Below are 17,624 nucleotides of genomic sequence, written 5' to 3'. Positions count from 1 at the left end.
CCAGCAGTTGAGTGGCATATTGGGTCAGGTACGGCCTGACTTTTCGGATGTTGAGTAGTGCGAAGCGGCAGGACCGGGAGACTGCGGCAACATGGTCCGAGAATGTCAGTTGGTCATCAATAATGACACCAAGATTCCTTGCAGCCTTGGTAGGAACAAGAGATAGAGAGTCGATTTTAATATCAATGTTGTGATAAATACCTTGTTTGGCCGGGAAGACCAGCAGTTCCGTTTTCGCCAGATTTAGTTGAAGATGATAATCCTTCATCCATGTGGATATGTCAGTGAGACAATCCGAGATCCGCGTCGAGATAGTAGGGTCGTCTGGCGGGAAGGACAGATAGAGTTGAGTATCATCCGCATAGCAGTGATAATGTCTTTCAATCCTTTTTTCAATCTTTCTTTAAATCTTTCAATCTTTCTTTCATTCTTTCTTTCAATATTTCAATCTTTCAATCTTTCTTTCATTCTTTCTTTCAATCTTTCAATCTTGCTTTCATTCTTTCTTACTTTCAATTTTTCTATCTTTCTATATTTCTTCCAATCGTTCTATCTTTCTTTCATTATTTCTTTCAATCTTTCTTTCTTTCAATCTTTCTTTCCAATTTTCTTTCAATCTTTCTTTCATTCTTTCTTTCAATATTTCTTTTTTCAATCTTTCTTGCAATCTTTCTTTCAATTGTTTAATCTTTCATTCTTTCTTTCATTCATTCATTCTTTCTTTCAATCGTTCTTTCATTCTTTCTTTCAATCTTTCAATCTTTCTTTAAATATTTATTTCGATCTTTAATACTTTCAATCTTTTTTCAAACATTCAATCTTTCTTTCAATATTTCAATCTTTCAATCTTTCAATCTTTCTTTCATTCATTCTTTCAATCTTTCTTACTTTCAATTTTTCTATCTTTCATTATTTCTTTCAATCTTTCTTTTGTTATTTCTTTCAATCTTTATTTCTTTCAATCTTGCTTTCCATCTTTCTTGCAATCTTTCTTTCAATTGTTTAATCTTTCAATATTTCTTTCATTCTTTCTTTCAGTCTTTCAATCTTTTTTTCAATCTTTCTTTCATTCTTTCTTTCAATCTTTCTGTCCGTCATTCTTTCTTTCAATCTTTCTTTCATTCTTTCTTTCAATCTTTGTTTCATTCTTTCTTTCAATCTTTCTTTCAATCTTTCTTTCTTTCTTTAAATCTTTCTTTCAATCTTTCTTTCAAACTTTCAATCTTTATTTCAATCTTTCAATCTTTCTATCAATCTTTCTTTCATTATTTCAATCTTTCTTACTTTCAATTTTTCTATCTTTCATTTTTTCTTTCAATCTTTCTTTTGTTATTTCTTTCAATCTTTATTTCTTTCAATCTTACTTTCCATCTTTCTTGCAATCTTTCTTTCAATTGTTTAATCTTTCAATGTTTCTTTCATTCTTTCTTTCAGTCTTTCAATCTTTTTTTCAATCTTTCTTTCATTCTTTCTTCAATCTTTCTGTCCGTCATTCTTTCTTTCAGTCTTTCTTTCAATCATTCAATCTTTCAATCTTTCTTTCTTTCAATCTTTCTTTCAATCTTTCTTTCAATCTTTCTTTCATTCTTTATTTCAATCTTTGTTTCATTCTTTCTCTCAATCTTTCTATCAATCTTTCTTTCAATATTTCTTTTTCTTTAAATCTTTCTTTCAATCTTTCTTTCAAACTTTCAATCTTTATTTCAATCTTTCAATCTTTCTTTCAATCTTTCTTTCAATCTTTCTTTCAATCTTTCAATCTTTCTTTCATTCTTCCTTTCAATATTTCAATCTTTCAATATTTCTTTCATTCTTTCTTGCAATCTTTCAATCTTTCTTTCATTCTTTCTTTCAATCTTTCTTACTTTCAATCTTTCTTTCAATCTGCCTTTCATTCTTTCTTTCAGTCTTTCAATCTTTCTTTAAATCTTTCTTTCAATCTTTCTTTCAAACTTTCAATCTTTCTTTCATTCTTTCTTTCAATCTTTCTTTCATTCTTTCTTTCAATCTTTCCGTCCGTCAATCTTTCTTTCAATCTTTCTTTCTTTCTTTAAATCTTTCTTTCAATCTTTCTTTCAAACTTTATACTTTATTTCGATCTTTCAATCTTTCTTTCAATCTTTCTTTCAATCTTTCAATCTTTCTTTCATTCTTTCTTTCAATATTTCAATCTTTCAATATTTCTTTCATTCTTTCTTGCAATCTTTCAATCTTTCTTTCATTCTTTCTTTCAATCTTTCTTACTTTCAATCTTTCTTTCAATCTGCCTTTCATTCTTTCTTTCAGTCTTTCAATCTTTCTTTAAATCTTTCTTTCAATCTTTCTTTCAAACTTTCAATCTTTCTTTCATTCTTTCTTTCAATCTTTCTTTCATTCTTTCTTTCAATCTTTCTTTCATTCTTTCTTTCAATCTTTCTGTCTGTCAATCTTTCTTTCAGTCTTTCTTTCAGTCATTCAATCTTTCAATCTTTCCTTCAATATTTATTTCTTTCAATCTTTCTTTCATTCTTTCCCTCAGTCGTTCAATCATTCTTTCAATCTTTCTTTTTTTCAATCTTTCTTTCAATCTTTCTTTCATCCTTTCTTTCAATCTTTCATTCAATATTTCTTTCAATCTTTCTTACTTTCAATCTTTCTTTGTTTAAATCTTTCTTTCAAACTTTCTTTCAAACTTTTAATCATTATTTCAATCTTTCATTCTTTCCATCTTTCTTGCAATCTTTCTTTCAATTGTTTAATCTTTCGATGTTTCTTTCATTCTTTCTTTCAGTCTTTCAATCTTTTTTCAATCTTTCTTTCATTCTTTCTTTCAATCTTTCTGTCTGTCATTCTTTCTTTCAGTCTTTCTTTCAATCAGTCAATCTTTCAATCTTTCTTTCTTTCAATCTTTCTTTCAATCTTTCTTTCAATCTTTCTTTCTTTCTTTAAATCTTTCTTTCAATCTTTCTTTCAAACTTTCAATCTTTATTTCAATCTTTCAATCTTTCTTTCAATCTTTCAATCTTTCTTTCATTCTTTCTTTCAATATTTCAATCTTTCAATATTTCTTTCATTCTTTCTTGCAATCTTTCAATCTTTCTTTCATTCTTTCTTTCAATTTTTCTTACTTTCAATCTTTCTTTCAATCTGCCTTTCATTCTTTCTTTCAGTCTTTCAATCTTTCTTTCATTCTTTCTTTCAATCTTTCTTTTGTTATTTCTTTCCATCTTTCTTTCTTTCCATCTTTCTTTCAATCTTTCTTTTATTCTTTCTTTCAATCTTTCTTTTTTCAATCTTTCTTGCAATCTTTCTTTCAATTGTTTAATCTTTCAATCTTTCTTTCATTCTTTCTTTCAATCTTTCTTTCATTCTTTCTTTCAATCTTTCTGTCGGTCAATCTTTCTTTCAGTCTTTCTTTCAATCGTTCAATCTTTCAATCTTTCCTTCAATATTTCTTTCTTTCAATCTTTCTTTCAATCTTTCTTTCATTCTTTTCTTCAGTCGTTCAATCTTTCTTTCAATCTTTCTTTTTTTCAATCTTTCTTTCAATCTTTCTTTCATCCTTTCTTTCAATCTTTCGTTCAATATTTCTTTCAATCTTTCTTACTTTCAATCTTTCTTTGTTTAAATCTTTCTTTCAATCTTTCTTTCATCCTTTCTTTCAATCTTTCGTTCGATATTTCTTTCAATCTTTCTTACTTTCAATCTGAGTCGAGCTAACTCTGAGTCGAGCTCTAGTGCTGAGGTTGCTGTGTAGTGTATCACTGCTCGTATTGTAGTATTGCAACTTGGACTACTGGATTGACTCTGTACATTTCACTGCTATTTGCTGATCTGCCAACAAGCTTGTGTTCCAGACACACCCCCTATTCAGGTAAGTCCTCTCTTATGTGGGCGTGCTCTTAGCCAGGTGCAACCCTAATCACACGAGCAGCTGTATTCTATCACCTATTTATGGTCCTGCCCTTCAAGCGTTGGCCCATTTGTAGTCGCTCTCGTGTGAAGACGCTCTGTGTAAAGACGCACGTCTACCTCTGCACGTCAACCGAAGCAAGGACACCGAACAAGGCAAACCTGCCTTCTTTCTCTCACTCCATACAAAGTGTGCTACTACCGCATCCCTACAACTTCAAGGTCGACCAGAAAGCGTCGTTATACCATACGCCGATGCAATCCGGGTAACCTCAGGTCCCTGCAGCAAACATCTTCTGCAAAGACCTCCTTCTCTGTTGGCTTGTGGAATTGTCGATCTGCAGTTAACAAGGCAGACTTCATTTCTGGTCATGCCAACCAACTCTCCTTAGAGCTCCTTGCTCTCACTGAGACATGGATTAAACCGGAAGATAGCGCAACCCCGGCTGCACTCTCCACTAACTACTCATTCACCCACACATCCAGACCATCTGGCCGTGGTGGTGGGACTGGCCTGCTAATTTCCAACACATGGAAATTTAATCCACTGCTGCCTTTAAACAACTTTGCCTCCTTTGAATATCACGCCGTCTTGGTGACTGCTCCGATGAAAGCCTATGTGGTCGTCATCTACCGTCCACCAGGACAACTAGGTGACTTCCTACATGAGCTTGACACCCTGCTGTCATCAATCCCTGAGCACGAGTGTCCCATGCTCGTCCTCGGAGACATGAACATTCACTTGGACAGTGCGAGCTCGGCTGACTTCCTGTCTTTGGTTCGCTCGTTCGACCTAAGACAGATCCCGACTCCACCGACTCACAAGGCTGGCAAAGAGCTTGATCTCATTCTTGCTCGGAGCTGTACCACCGACAACCTATGGGTCACTCCTCTTCATCTCTCTGACCAATTCTTCATCCACTTCAATGTCCAGCTACCAAAACAACCCCCCACCTCCCCACCCATGGTTACTATCCGCAGCAATCTCCGCAACTTGTCTCCCACCCACTTCTCCTCTGTGCTCTCCTCTTCTCTTCCACCCCATGGCACTTTCTCCTCTCTGCAGGTTAATGATGCCACTGACTCCCTCTGCTCCACCTTGAGCTCATGTCTGGATATCCTGTGTCCACTATCCACCAGACCTGCTAGTTCAACCCAGTCGCACCCTTGGCTGACTGACACCCTCCGGACAACGCGCACTGACCTCAGAGCAGCCGAGAGGAAATGGCACAAATTCAAAACAACTGAGGATCTTGCTAGCTACCAGACACTGCTGTCCTCCTTCTCTTCCGGCATCACTGCTGCCAAGAAGGCCTTCTTCAACGATAGGATCAACGGTGCCACAGACACACGTACGTTGTTCACCACCTTCAAGTCTCTGCTTTACCCTCCACCACCTCCCCCAGCTACTAACCTCACTGCTGACTGCCTTGCCTCCTTTTTTACTAACAATGTGGCAGCCATCAGCAGCCAATTCACTAAACAACTTACTCACAACCTGTCTTCTCCAGCCCTAGGCTCATCGTTCCCTGGTTTCGCCCCCCTCGCTGAAAGTGAGGTATCTAAACTACTTGACTATCTGGTGAAAACGGAACTGCTGGTCTTCCCGGCCAAACAAGGTATTTATCACAACATTGATATTAAAATCGACTCTCTATCTCTTGTTCCTACCAAGGCTGCAAGGAATCTTGGTGTCATTATTGATGACCAACTGACATTCTCGGACCATGTTGCCGCCGTCTCCCGGTCCTGCCGCTTCGCACCAGCCAAAGAGGGCACATGTAACTCCGCTGCTCATCGAGCTCCACTGGTTACCTGTAGCCGCCCGCATCAAGTTCAAGTCTCTTATGCTGGCCTACAGAGTGATTGTTGGGAATGCTCCAGCCTACTAAAATGCTCTTGTAAGAGCACATGTTGCCCCCCGGATGCTGCCCTCGTCTAATGAGTGTCGCCTGGCTCTGCCGGCCATACAGCCACGGCAATCCAGGCTATTCTCATTTGTAGTTCCACGTTGGTGGAACGAGCTGCCAAAAATGACCAGAGCGGGGACCTCCCTCTCTGTCTTTAAGAAGCACCTGAAGACCCAGCTCTTCAGTGAGTACCTCCTGTCCTAATCTACAATTACTGAGCACCACCTTGCAGTATTTATTGTTACACCAATGTTGTTGTTACACTAATCTCTGTCGCAATGTAGCTGAATGTTATTCTCCCTTGTAAGTCGCTTTGGATAAAAGCGTCTGCTAAATGACTAAATGTAAATGTAAATGTAATCTTTCTTTGTTTAAATCTTTCTTTCAATCATTCTTTCAAACTTTCAATCATTATTTCAATCTTTCATTCTTTCCATCTTTCTTGCAATCTTTCTTTCAATTGTTTAATCTTTCAATGTTTCTTTCATTCTTTCTTTCAGTCTTTCAATCTTTTTTTCAATCTTTCTTTCATTCTTTCTTTCAATCTTTCTGTCCGTCATTCTTTCTTTCAGTCTTTCTTTCAATCATTCAATCTTTCAATCTTTCTTTCTTTCAATCTTTCTTTCAATCTTTCTTTCATTCTTTATTTCAATCTTTGTTTCATTCTTTCTTTCAATCTTTCTTTCAATCTTTCTTTCAATCTTTCTTTCTTTCTTTCAATCTTTCTTTCAATCTTTCTTTCAATTTTTCAATCTTTATTTCAATCTTTCTTTCAATCTTTCTTTCAATCTTTCTTTCATTCTTTCTTTCAAAATTTCAATCTTTCAATATTTCTTTCATTCTTTCTTGCAATCTTTCAATCTTTCTTTCATTCTTTCTTTCAATCTTTCTTACTTTCAATCTTTCTTTCAATCTGCCTTTCATTCTTTCTTTCAGTCTTTCAATCTTTCTTTAAATCTTTCTTTAAATCTCTCTTTCAGTCATTCTTTCAAACTTTCAATCTTTATTTCAATCTTTCAATCTTTCAATCTTTCTTTCAATCTTTCAATCTTTCTTTCATTCTTTCTTTCAATATTTCAATCTTTCAATCTTTCTTTCATTCTTTCTTTAAATCTTTCAATCTTTCTTTCATTCTTACTTTCAATCTATCTTACTTTCAATCTTTCTTTCTTTCAATATTTCTTCCAATCGTTCAATCTTTTTTTCATTCTTTCTTTAAATCTTTCTTTTGTTATTTCTTTCAATCTTTCTTTCTTTCCATCTTTCTTTCAATCTTTCTTTTATTCTTTCTTTCAATCTTTCTTTTTTCAATCTTTCTTGCAATCTTTCTTTCAATTGTTTAATCTTTCAATATTTCTTTTATTCTTTCTTTCAATCATTCTTTCATTCTTTCTTTCAATCTTTCTGTCCGTCATTCTTTCTTTCAGTCTTTCTTTCAATCATTCAATCTTTCAATCTTTCTTTCTTTCAATCTTTCTTTCAATCTTTCTTTCATTCTTTATTTCAATCTTTGTTTCATTCTTTCTTTCAATCTTTCTTTCAATCTTTCTTACAATCTTTCTTTCTTTCAATCTTTCTTTCAATCTTTCTTTCAAACTTTCAATCTTTATTTCAATCTTTCAATCTTTCTTTCAATCTTTCTTTCAATCTTTCTTTCATTCTTTCTTTCAAAATTTCAATCTTTCAATATTTCTTTCATTCTTTCTTGCAATCTTTCAATCTTTCTTTCATTCTTTCTTTCAATCTTTCTTACTTTCAATCTTTCTTTCAATCTGCCTTTCATTCTTTCTTTCAGTCTTTCAATCTTTCTTTAAATCTTTCTTTAAATCTCTCTTTCAGTCATTCTTTCAAACTTTCAATCTTTATTTCAATCTTTCAATCTTTCAATCTTTCTTTCAATCTTTCAATCTTTCTTTCATTCTTTCTTTCAATATTTCAATCTTTCAATCTTTCTTTCATTCTTTCTTTAAATCTTTCAATCTTTCTTTCATTCTTACTTTCAATCTATCTTACTTTCAATCTTTCTTTCAATATTTCTTCCAATCGTTCAATCTTTCTTTCATTCTTTCTTTCAATCTTTCTTTTGTTATTTCTTTCAATCTTTCTTTTCCTTCCATCTTTCTTTCAATCTTTCTTTTATTCTTTCTTTCAATCTTTCTTTTTTCAATCTTTCTTGCAATCTTTCTTTCAATTGTTTAATCTTTCAATATTTCTTTTATTCTTTCTTTCAATCATTCTTTCATTCTTTCTTTCAATCTTTCTGTCTGTCAATCTTTCTTTCAGTCTTTCTTTCAATCATTCAATCTTTCAATCTTTCCTTCAATATTTCATTCTTTCAATCTTTCTTTCAATCTTTCTTTCATTCTATCCTTCAGTCGTTCAATCTTTCTTTCAATCTTTCTTTTTTTCAATCTTTCTTTCAATCTTTCTTTCATCCTTTCTTTCAATCTTTCGTTCAATATTTCTTTCAATCTTTCTTACTTTCAATCTTTCTTTGTTTAAATCTTTCTTTCAATCTTTCTTTCAAACTTTCAATCATTATTTCAATCTTTCATTCTTTCAATCTTTCTTTCAATCTTTCTTTCAATCTTTCAATCTTTCTTTCATTCTTTCTTTCAATATTTCAATCTTTCAATCTTTCTTTCAATCTTTCTTTCAATCTTTCAATCTTTCTTTCAGTCTTTCTTTCAATCTTTCTTTCAAACTTTCAATCTTTATTTCAATCTTTCAATCTTTCAATCTTTCTTTCAATCTTTCTTTCATTTTTTCTTTCAATCTTTCAATCTTTCTTTCATTCTTTCTTTCAATATTTCAATCTTTCAATCTTTCTTTCATTCTTTCTTGCAATCTTTCAATCTTTCTTTCATTCTTTCTTTCAATCCTTCTTACTTTCAATCTTTCTTTCAATCTGCCTTTCATTCTTTCTTTCAGTCTTTCAATCTTTCTTTAAATCTTTCTTTCAATCTTTATTTCAATCTTTCAATCTTTCATTCTTTCTTTCAATCTTTCAGTCTTTCTTTCATTCTTTCTTTCAATCTATCTTACTTTCAATCTTTCTTTCTTTCAATATTGTTTCCAATCGTTCAATCTTTCTTTCATTCTTTCTTTCAATCTTTCTTTTGTTATTTCTTTCAATCTTTCTTTCTTTCCATCTTTCTTTCAATCTTTCTTTTATTCTTTCTTTCAATCTTTCTTTTTTCAATCTTTCTTGCAATCTTTCTTTCAATTGTTTAATCTTTCAATCTTTCTTTCATTCTTTCTTTCAATCTTTCTTTCATTCTTTCTTTCAATCTTTCTGTCCGTCAATCTTTCTTTCAGTCTTTCTTTCAATCATTCAATCTTTCAATCTTTCCTTCAATATTTCTTTCTTTCAATCTTTCTTTCAATCTTTATTTCATTCTTTCCATCAGTCTTTCAATCTTTCTTTCAATCTTTCTTTCAATCTTTCTTTTTTTCAATCTTTCTTTCAATCTTTCTTTCAATCTTTCTTTCATTCTTTCTTTCAAAATTTCAATCTTTCAATATTTCTTTCATTCTTTCTTGCAATCTTTCAATCTTTCTTTCATTCTTTCTTTCAATCTTTCTTACTTTCAATCTTTCTTTCAATCTGCCTTTCATTCTTTCTTTCAGTCTTTCAATCTTTCTTTAAATCTTTCTTTAAATCTCTCTTTCAGTCATTCTTTCAAACTTTCAATCTTTATTTCAATCTTTCAATCTTTCAATCTTTCTTTCAATCTTTCAATCTTTCTTTCATTCTTTCTTTCAATATTTCAATCTTTCAATCTTTCTTTCATTCTTTCTTTAAATCTTTCAATCTTTCTTTCATTCTTACTTTCAATCTATCTTACTTTCAATCTTTCTTTCTTTCAATATTTCTTCCAATCGTTCAATCTTTCTTTCATTCTTTCTTTCAATCTTTCTTTTGTTATTTCTTTCAATCTTTCTTTCTTTCCATCTTTCTTTCAATCTTTCTTTTATTCTTTCTTTCAATCTTTCTTTTTTCAATCTTTCTTGCAATCTTTCTGTCCGTCATTCTTTCTTTCAATCTTTCAATCTTTCTTTCATTCTTTCTTTCAATCTATCTTACTTTCAATCTTTCTTTCTTTCAATATTGTTTCCAATCGTTCAATCTTTCTTTCATTCTTTCTTTCAATCTTTCTTTTGTTATTTCTTTCAATCTTTCTTTCTTTCCATCTTTCTTTCAATCTTTCTTTTATTCTTTCTTTCAATCATTCTTTCATTCTTTCTTTCAATCTTTCTGTCCGTCATTCTTTCTTTCAGTCTTTCTTTCAATCATTCAATCTTTCAATCTTTCTTTCTTTCAATCTTTCTTTCAATCTTTCTTTCATTCTTTATTTCAATCTTTGTTTCATTCTTTCTTTCAATCTTTCTTTCAATCTTTCTTACAATCTTTCTTTCTTTCAATCTTTCTTTCAATCTTTCTTTCAAACTTTCAATCTTTATTTCAATCTTTCAATCTTTCTTTCAATCTTTCTTTCAATCTTTCTTTCATTCTTTCTTTCAAAATTTCAATCTTTCAATATTTCTTTCATTCTTTCTTGCAATCTTTCAATCTTTCTTTCATTCTTTCTTTCAATCTTTCTTACTTTCAATCTTTCTTTCAATCTGCCTTTCATTCTTTCTTTCAGTCTTTCAATCTTTCTTTAAATCTTTCTTTAAATCTCTCTTTCAGTCATTCTTTCAAACTTTCAATCTTTATTTCAATCTTTCAATCTTTCAATCTTTCTTTCAATCTTTCAATCTTTCTTTCATTCTTTCTTTCAATATTTCAATCTTTCAATCTTTCTTTCATTCTTTCTTTAAATCTTTCAATCTTTCTTTCATTCTTACTTTCAATCTATCTTACTTTCAATCTTTCTTTCAATATTTCTTCCAATCGTTCAATCTTTCTTTCAATCTTTCTTTCAATCTTTCTTTTGTTATTTCTTTCAATCTTTCTTTTCCTTCCATCTTTCTTTCAATCTTTCTTTTATTCTTTCTTTCAATCTTTCTTTTTTCAATCTTTCTTGCAATCTTTCTTTCAATTGTTTAATCTTTCAATATTTCTTTTATTCTTTCTTTCAATCATTCTTTCATTCTTTCTTTCAATCTTTCTGTCTGTCAATCTTTCTTTCAGTCTTTCTTTCAATCATTCAATCTTTCAATCTTTCCTTCAATATTTCATTCTTTCAATCTTTCTTTCAATCTTTCTTTCATTCTATCCTTCAGTCGTTCAATCTTTCTTTCAATCTTTCTTTTTTTCAATCTTTCTTTCAATCTTTCTTTCATCCTTTCTTTCAATCTTTCGTTCAATATTTCTTTCAATCTTTCTTACTTTCAATCTTTCTTTGTTTAAATCTTTCTTTCAATCTTTCTTTCAAACTTTCAATCATTATTTCAATCTTTCATTCTTTCAATCTTTCTTTCAATCTTTCTTTCAATCTTTCAATCTTTCTTTCATTCTTTCTTTCAATATTTCAATCTTTCAATCTTTCTTTCAATCTTTCTTTCAATCTTTCAATCTTTCTTTCAGTCTTTCTTTCAATCTTTCTTTCAAACTTTCAATCTTTATTTCAATCTTTCAATCTTTCAATCTTTCTTTCAATCTTTCTTTCATTTTTTCTTTCAATCTTTCAATCTTTCTTTCATTCTTTCTTTCAATATTTCAATCTTTCAATCTTTCTTTCATTCTTTCTTGCAATCTTTCAATCTTTCTTTCATTCTTTCTTTCAATCCTTCTTACTTTCAATCTTTCTTTCAATCTGCCTTTCATTCTTTCTTTCAGTCTTTCAATCTTTCTTTAAATCTTTCTTTCAATCTTTATTTCAATCTTTCAATCTTTCATTCTTTCTTTCAATCTTTCAGTCTTTCTTTCATTCTTTCTTTCAATCTATCTTACTTTCAATCTTTCTTTCTTTCAATATTGTTTCCAATCGTTCAATCTTTCTTTCATTCTTTCTTTCAATCTTTCTTTTGTTATTTCTTTCAATCTTTCTTTCTTTCCATCTTTCTTTCAATCTTTCTTTTATTCTTTCTTTCAATCTTTCTTTTTTCAATCTTTCTTGCAATCTTTCTTTCAATTGTTTAATCTTTCAATCTTTCTTTCATTCTTTCTTTCAATCTTTCTTTCATTCTTTCTTTCAATCTTTCTGTCCGTCAATCTTTCTTTCAGTCTTTCTTTCAATCATTCAATCTTTCAATCTTTCCTTCAATATTTCTTTCTTTCAATCTTTCTTTCAATCTTTATTTCATTCTTTCCATCAGTCTTTCAATCTTTCTTTCAATCTTTCTTTCAATCTTTCTTTTTTTCAATCTTTCTTTCAATATTTCTTTAAATCTTTCTTACTTTCAATCTTTCTTTCTTTAAATCTTTCTTTCAATCTTTCTTTCAAACTTTCAATCTTTATTTCAAACTTTCAATCTTTCAATCTTTCAATCTTTCTTTCAATCTTTCTTTCTTCTTTCAATCTTTCTTTCATTCTTTCTTTCAATATTTCAATCTTTCAATCTTTCTTTCATTCTTTCTTTCAATCTTTCTTTTGTTATTTCTTTCAATCTTTCTTTCTTTCAATATTTCTTTCATTCTTTCTTTCAATCTTTCTTTTTTCAATCTTTCTTGCAATCTTTCTTTCAATTTTTGAATCTTTCAATCTTTCTTTCATTCTCTCTTTCAGTCTTTCAGTCTGTCAATCTTTCTTTCAACCATTCAATCTTTCAATCTTTCTTTCTTTCAATCTTTCAATCTTTCTTTCATTCTTTCATTCTTTCTTTCAATCTTTCTTTTTTAAATCTTTCTTGCAATCTTTCTTTCAATTGTTGAATCTTTCAATCTTTCTTTCATTCTTTCTTCCAGTCTTTCAATCTTTTTTTAAATCTTTCTTTCAATCTTTCAATTTTTCAATCTTTCTTTCATTCTTTCTTTTAATCTTTCAATCTTTCTTTCAATCTTTCAATCTTTCTTTCATTCTTTCTTTCAATCTTTCTGTCTTTCAATTTTTCATTCAATCTTTCTTTCATTCCTTCTTCAATCTTTCTTTCAAATTTTCTTTCAATCTTTCTTTTTTCAATCTTTCTTTCAATCTTTCTTTCATTCTTTCTTTCAGTCTTTCAAAATTTGTTTCAAACTTTCAATCTTTCTTTCAATCTTTCAGTCGTTCAATCTTTCTTTCAATCTTTCTTTGAATCTTTCAATCTTCAATCTTTCTTTGAATCTTTCAGTCTTTCTTTCAATCATTCAATCTTTCAATCTTTCTTTCAATCTTTCTTTCTTTCTATCTTTCTTTCAATCTTTCTTTCATTCTTTACTTCAGTCTTTCAATCTTTCTTTCAATCTTTCTTTCAATCTTTCTTTCAATCTTTCTTTCATTCTTTCTTTCAATCTGTCTTTCAATCTTTCTTTCAATCTTTCTGTCCGTCAATCTTTCTTTCAGTCTTTCTTTCAATCATTCAATCTTTCAATCTTTCCTTCAATATTTCTTTCTTTCAATCTTTCTTTCAATCTTTATTTCATTCTTTCCATCAGTCTTTCAATCTTTCTTTCAATCTTTCTTTCAATCTTTCTTTTTTTCAATCTTTCTTTCAATATTTCTTTAAATCTTTCTTACTTTCAATCTTTCTTTCTTTAAATCTTTCTTTCAATCTTTCTTTCAAACTTTCAATCTTTATTTCAATCTTTCAATCTTTCAATCTTTCAATCTTTCTTTCAATCTTTCTTTCTTCTTTCAATCTTTCTTTCATTCTTTCTTTCAATCTTTCAATCTTTCTTTCATTCGTTCTTTCAATCTTTCAATCTTTCAATTTTTCTATCTTTCAATATTTCTTCCAATCGTTCAATCTTTCTTTCATTATTTCTTTCAATCTTTCTTTTGTTATTTCTTTCAATCTTTCCTTCTTTCAATCTTTCTTTCAATCTTTCTTTCATTCTTTCTTTCAATCTTTCAATCTTTCTTTCAAACTTTCAATCTTTCTTTCCATCTTTCTTTCAATCTTTCTTTCCATCTTTCTTTCAATCTTTCTTTCATTATTTCTTTCAGTCTTTCAATCTTTCTTTCAAACTTTCAATCTGTCTTTCAATCTTTCAGTCGTTCAATCTTTCTTTCAATCTTTCTTTCAATCTTTCAATCTTCAGTCTTTCAATCTTTCTTTCAAACTTTCAATCTTTCTTTCAATCTTTCAGTCGTTCAATCTTTCTTTCAATCTTTCTTTCAATCTTTCAATCATTCAATCTTTCAATCATTCAATCTTTCAATCTTTCTTTCTTTCAATCTTTCTTTCAATCTTTCTTTCATTCTTTCCTTCAGTCTTTCAATCTTTCTTTCAATCTTTCTTTCAATCTTTCTTTCATTCTTTCTTTCAATCTTTCTTTCAATCTTTCAATCTTTCTTTCAATATATCTTTCAATCTTTCTTTTGTTATTCTTTCAATCTTTCTTTCTTTCAATCTTTCTATCCATCTATCTATCAATCTTTTTTTCATTCTTTCTTTCAATCTTTCTTTTTTCAATCTTTCTTGCAAACTTTCTTTCAATTGTTTAATCTTTCAATCTTTCTTTCATTCTTTCTTTCAGTCTTTCAATCTCTTTTTCATTCTTTCTTTCTTTCAATATTTCAATCTTTCAATCTTTCTGTCATTCTTTCTGTCAATCTTTCAATCTTTCTTTCATCCTTTCTTTCAATCTTTCTTACTTTCAATTTTTCTATCTTTCAATATTTCTTCCAATCGTTCAATCTTTCTTTTATTATTTCTTTCAATCTTTCTTTCTTTCAATCTTTCTTTCCATCTTTCTTTCAATCTTTCTTTCATTCTTTCTTTCAATCTTTCTTTTTTCAATATTTCTTTCAATCTGTCAATTTTTCTTTCATTCTTTCATTCTTTCTTTCAATTGTTCTTTCATTCTTTCTTTCAATCTTTCTTTAAATATTTCAATCTTTCAATCTTTCTTTCAATCTTTCAATCTTTCTTTCATTCTTTCTTTCAATCTTTCAATCTTTCTTTCATTCGTTCTTTCAATCTTTCAATCTTTCAATTTTTCTATCTTTCAATATTTCTTCCAATCGTTCAATCTTTCTTTCATTATTTCTTTCAATCTTTCTTTTGTTATTTCTTTCAATCTTTCTTCATTTCAATCTTTCTTTCCATCTTTCTTTCATTCTTTCTTTCAATCTTTCAATCTTTCTTTCAAACTTTCAATCTTTCTTTCCATCTTTCTTTCAATCTTTCTTTCATTATTTCTTTCAGTCTTTCAATCTTTCTTTCAAACTATCAATCTTTCTTTCAATCTTTCAGTCGTTCAAGCTTTCTTTCAATCTTTCTTTCAATCTTTCAATCTTCAGTCTTTCAATCTTTCTTTCAAACTTTCAATCTTTCTTTCAATCTTTCAGTCGTTCAATCTTTCTTTTATTATTTCTTTCAATCTTTCTTTCTTTCAATCTTTCTTTCCATCTTTCTTTCAATCTTTCTTTCATTCTTTCTTTCAATCTTTCTTTTTTCAATATTTCTTTCAATCTGTCAATTTTTCTTTCATTCTTTCATTCTTTCTTTCAATTGTTCTTTCATTCTTTCTTTCAATCTTTCTTTAAATATTTCAATCTTTCAATCTTTCTTTCAATCTTTCAATCTTTCTTTCATTCTTCCTTTCAATCTTTCAATCTTTCTTTCATTCGTTCTTTAATTCGTTCTTTCAATCTTTCATTTTTTCTATCTTTCAATATTTCTTCCAATCGTTCAATCTTTCTTTCATTATTTCTTTCAATCTTTCTTTTGTTATTTCTTTCAATCTTTCTTCATTTCAATCTTTCTTTCCATCTTTCTTTCAATCTTTCTTTCATTCTTTCTTTCAATCTTTCAATCTTTCTTTCAAACTTTCAATCTTTCTTTCCATCTTTCTTTCAATCTTTCTTTCATTATTTCTTTCAGTCTTTCAATCTTTCTTTCAAACTTTCAATCTTTCTTTCAATCTTTCAGTCGTTCAAGCTTTCTTTCAATCTTTCTTTCAATCTTTCAATCTTCAGTCTTTCAATCTTTCTTTCAAACTTTCAATCTTTCTTTCAATCTTTCAGTCGTTCAATCTTTCTTTCAATCTTTCTTTCAATCTTTCAATCATTCAATCTTTCAATCATTCAATCTTTCAATCTTTTTTTCTTTCAATCTTTCTTTCAATCTTTCTATCATTCTTTCCATCAGTCTTTCAATCTTTCTTTCAATCTTTCTTTCAATCTTTCTTTCATTCTTTCTTTCAATCTTTCTTTCAATCTTTCAATCTTTCTTTCAATATGTCTTTCAATCTTTCTTACTTTCAATCTTTCTTTTTTAAATCTTTCTTTCAATCTTTCTTTCAAACTTTCATTCTTTATTTCAATCTTTCAATCATTCAATCTTTCTTTCATTCTTTATTTCAATCTTTCAATCTTTCAATCTTTCTTTCATTCTTTCTTTCAATCTTTCTTTCAATCTTTCAATCTTTCTTTCAATATTTCTTTCAATCTTTCTTTCTTTCAATCTTTCTTTCAAACTTTCAATCTTTATTTCAATCTTTCAATCTTCAATCTTTCTTTCAATCTTTCTTTCAATCTTTCAATCTTTCTTTCATTCTTTCTTTCAATATTTCAATCTTTCTTTCATTCTTTCTTTCAATCTTTCAATCTTTCTTTAATTCTTTCTTTCAATCTTTCTTACTTTCAATTTTTCTATCTTTCAATATTTCTTCCAATCTTTCAATCTTTCTTTTGTTATTCTTTCAATCTTTCTTTCTTTCAATCTTTCTATCCATCTATCTTTCAATCTTTCTTTCATTCTTTCTTTCAATCTTTCTTTTTTCAAACTTTCTTCCAAACTTTCTTTCAATTGTTTAATCTTTCAATCTTTCTTTCATTCTTTCTTTCAGTCTTTCAATCTTTTTTTCATTCTTTCTTTCAATATTTCAATCTTTCAATCTTTCTTTCATTCTTTCTTTCAATCTTTCAATCTTTCTTTCATTCTTTCTTGCAATCTTTCTTTCAATTGTTTAATCTTTCAATCTTTCTTTCATTCTTTCCTTCAGTGTTTTAATCTTTTTTTCAATCTTTCTTTCATTCTTTCTTTCAATCGTTCTTTCTTTCGTTTAGTCTTTCTTTCAATCTTTCAATTTTTCAATCTTTATTTCAAACTTTCAATCTTTCAATCTTTCAATCTTTCTTTCAATCTTTCTTTCTTCTTTCAATCTTTCTTTCATTCTTTCTTTCAATATTTCAATCTTTCAATCTTTCTTTCATTCTTTCTTTCAATCTTTCTTTTGTTATTTCTTTCAATCTTTCTTTCTTTCAATATTTCTTTCATTCTTTCTTTCAATCTTTCTTTTTTCAATCTTTCTTGCAATCTTTCTTTCAATTTTTGAATCTTTCAATCTTTCTTTCATTCTCTCTTTCAGTCTTTCAGTCTGTCAATCTTTCTTTCAACCATTCAATCTTTCAATCTTTCTTTCTTTCAATCTTTCAATCTTTCTTTCATTCTTTCATTCTTTCTTTCAATCTTTCTTTTTTAAATCTTTCTTGCAATCTTTCTTTCAATTGTTGAATCTTTCAATCTTTCTTTCATTCTTTCTTCCAGTCTTTCAATCTTTTTTTAAATCTTTCTTTCAATCTTTCAATTTTTCAATCTTTCTTTCATTCTTTCTTTTAATCTTTCAATCTTTCTTTCAATCTTTCAATCTTTCTTTCATTCTTTCTTTCAATCTTTCTGTCTTTCAATTTTTCATTCAATCTTTCTTTCATTCCTTCTTCAATCTTTCTTTCAAATTTTCTTTCAATCTTTCTTTTTTCAATCTTTCTTTCAATCTTTCTTTCATTC

Source organism: Zeus faber, assembly GCF_960531495.2.
Source record: "Zeus faber genome assembly, chromosome: 22".
Taxonomy (NCBI): domain Eukaryota; kingdom Metazoa; phylum Chordata; class Actinopteri; order Zeiformes; family Zeidae; genus Zeus; species Zeus faber.
This window is presented reverse-complemented; position numbering follows the sequence as displayed.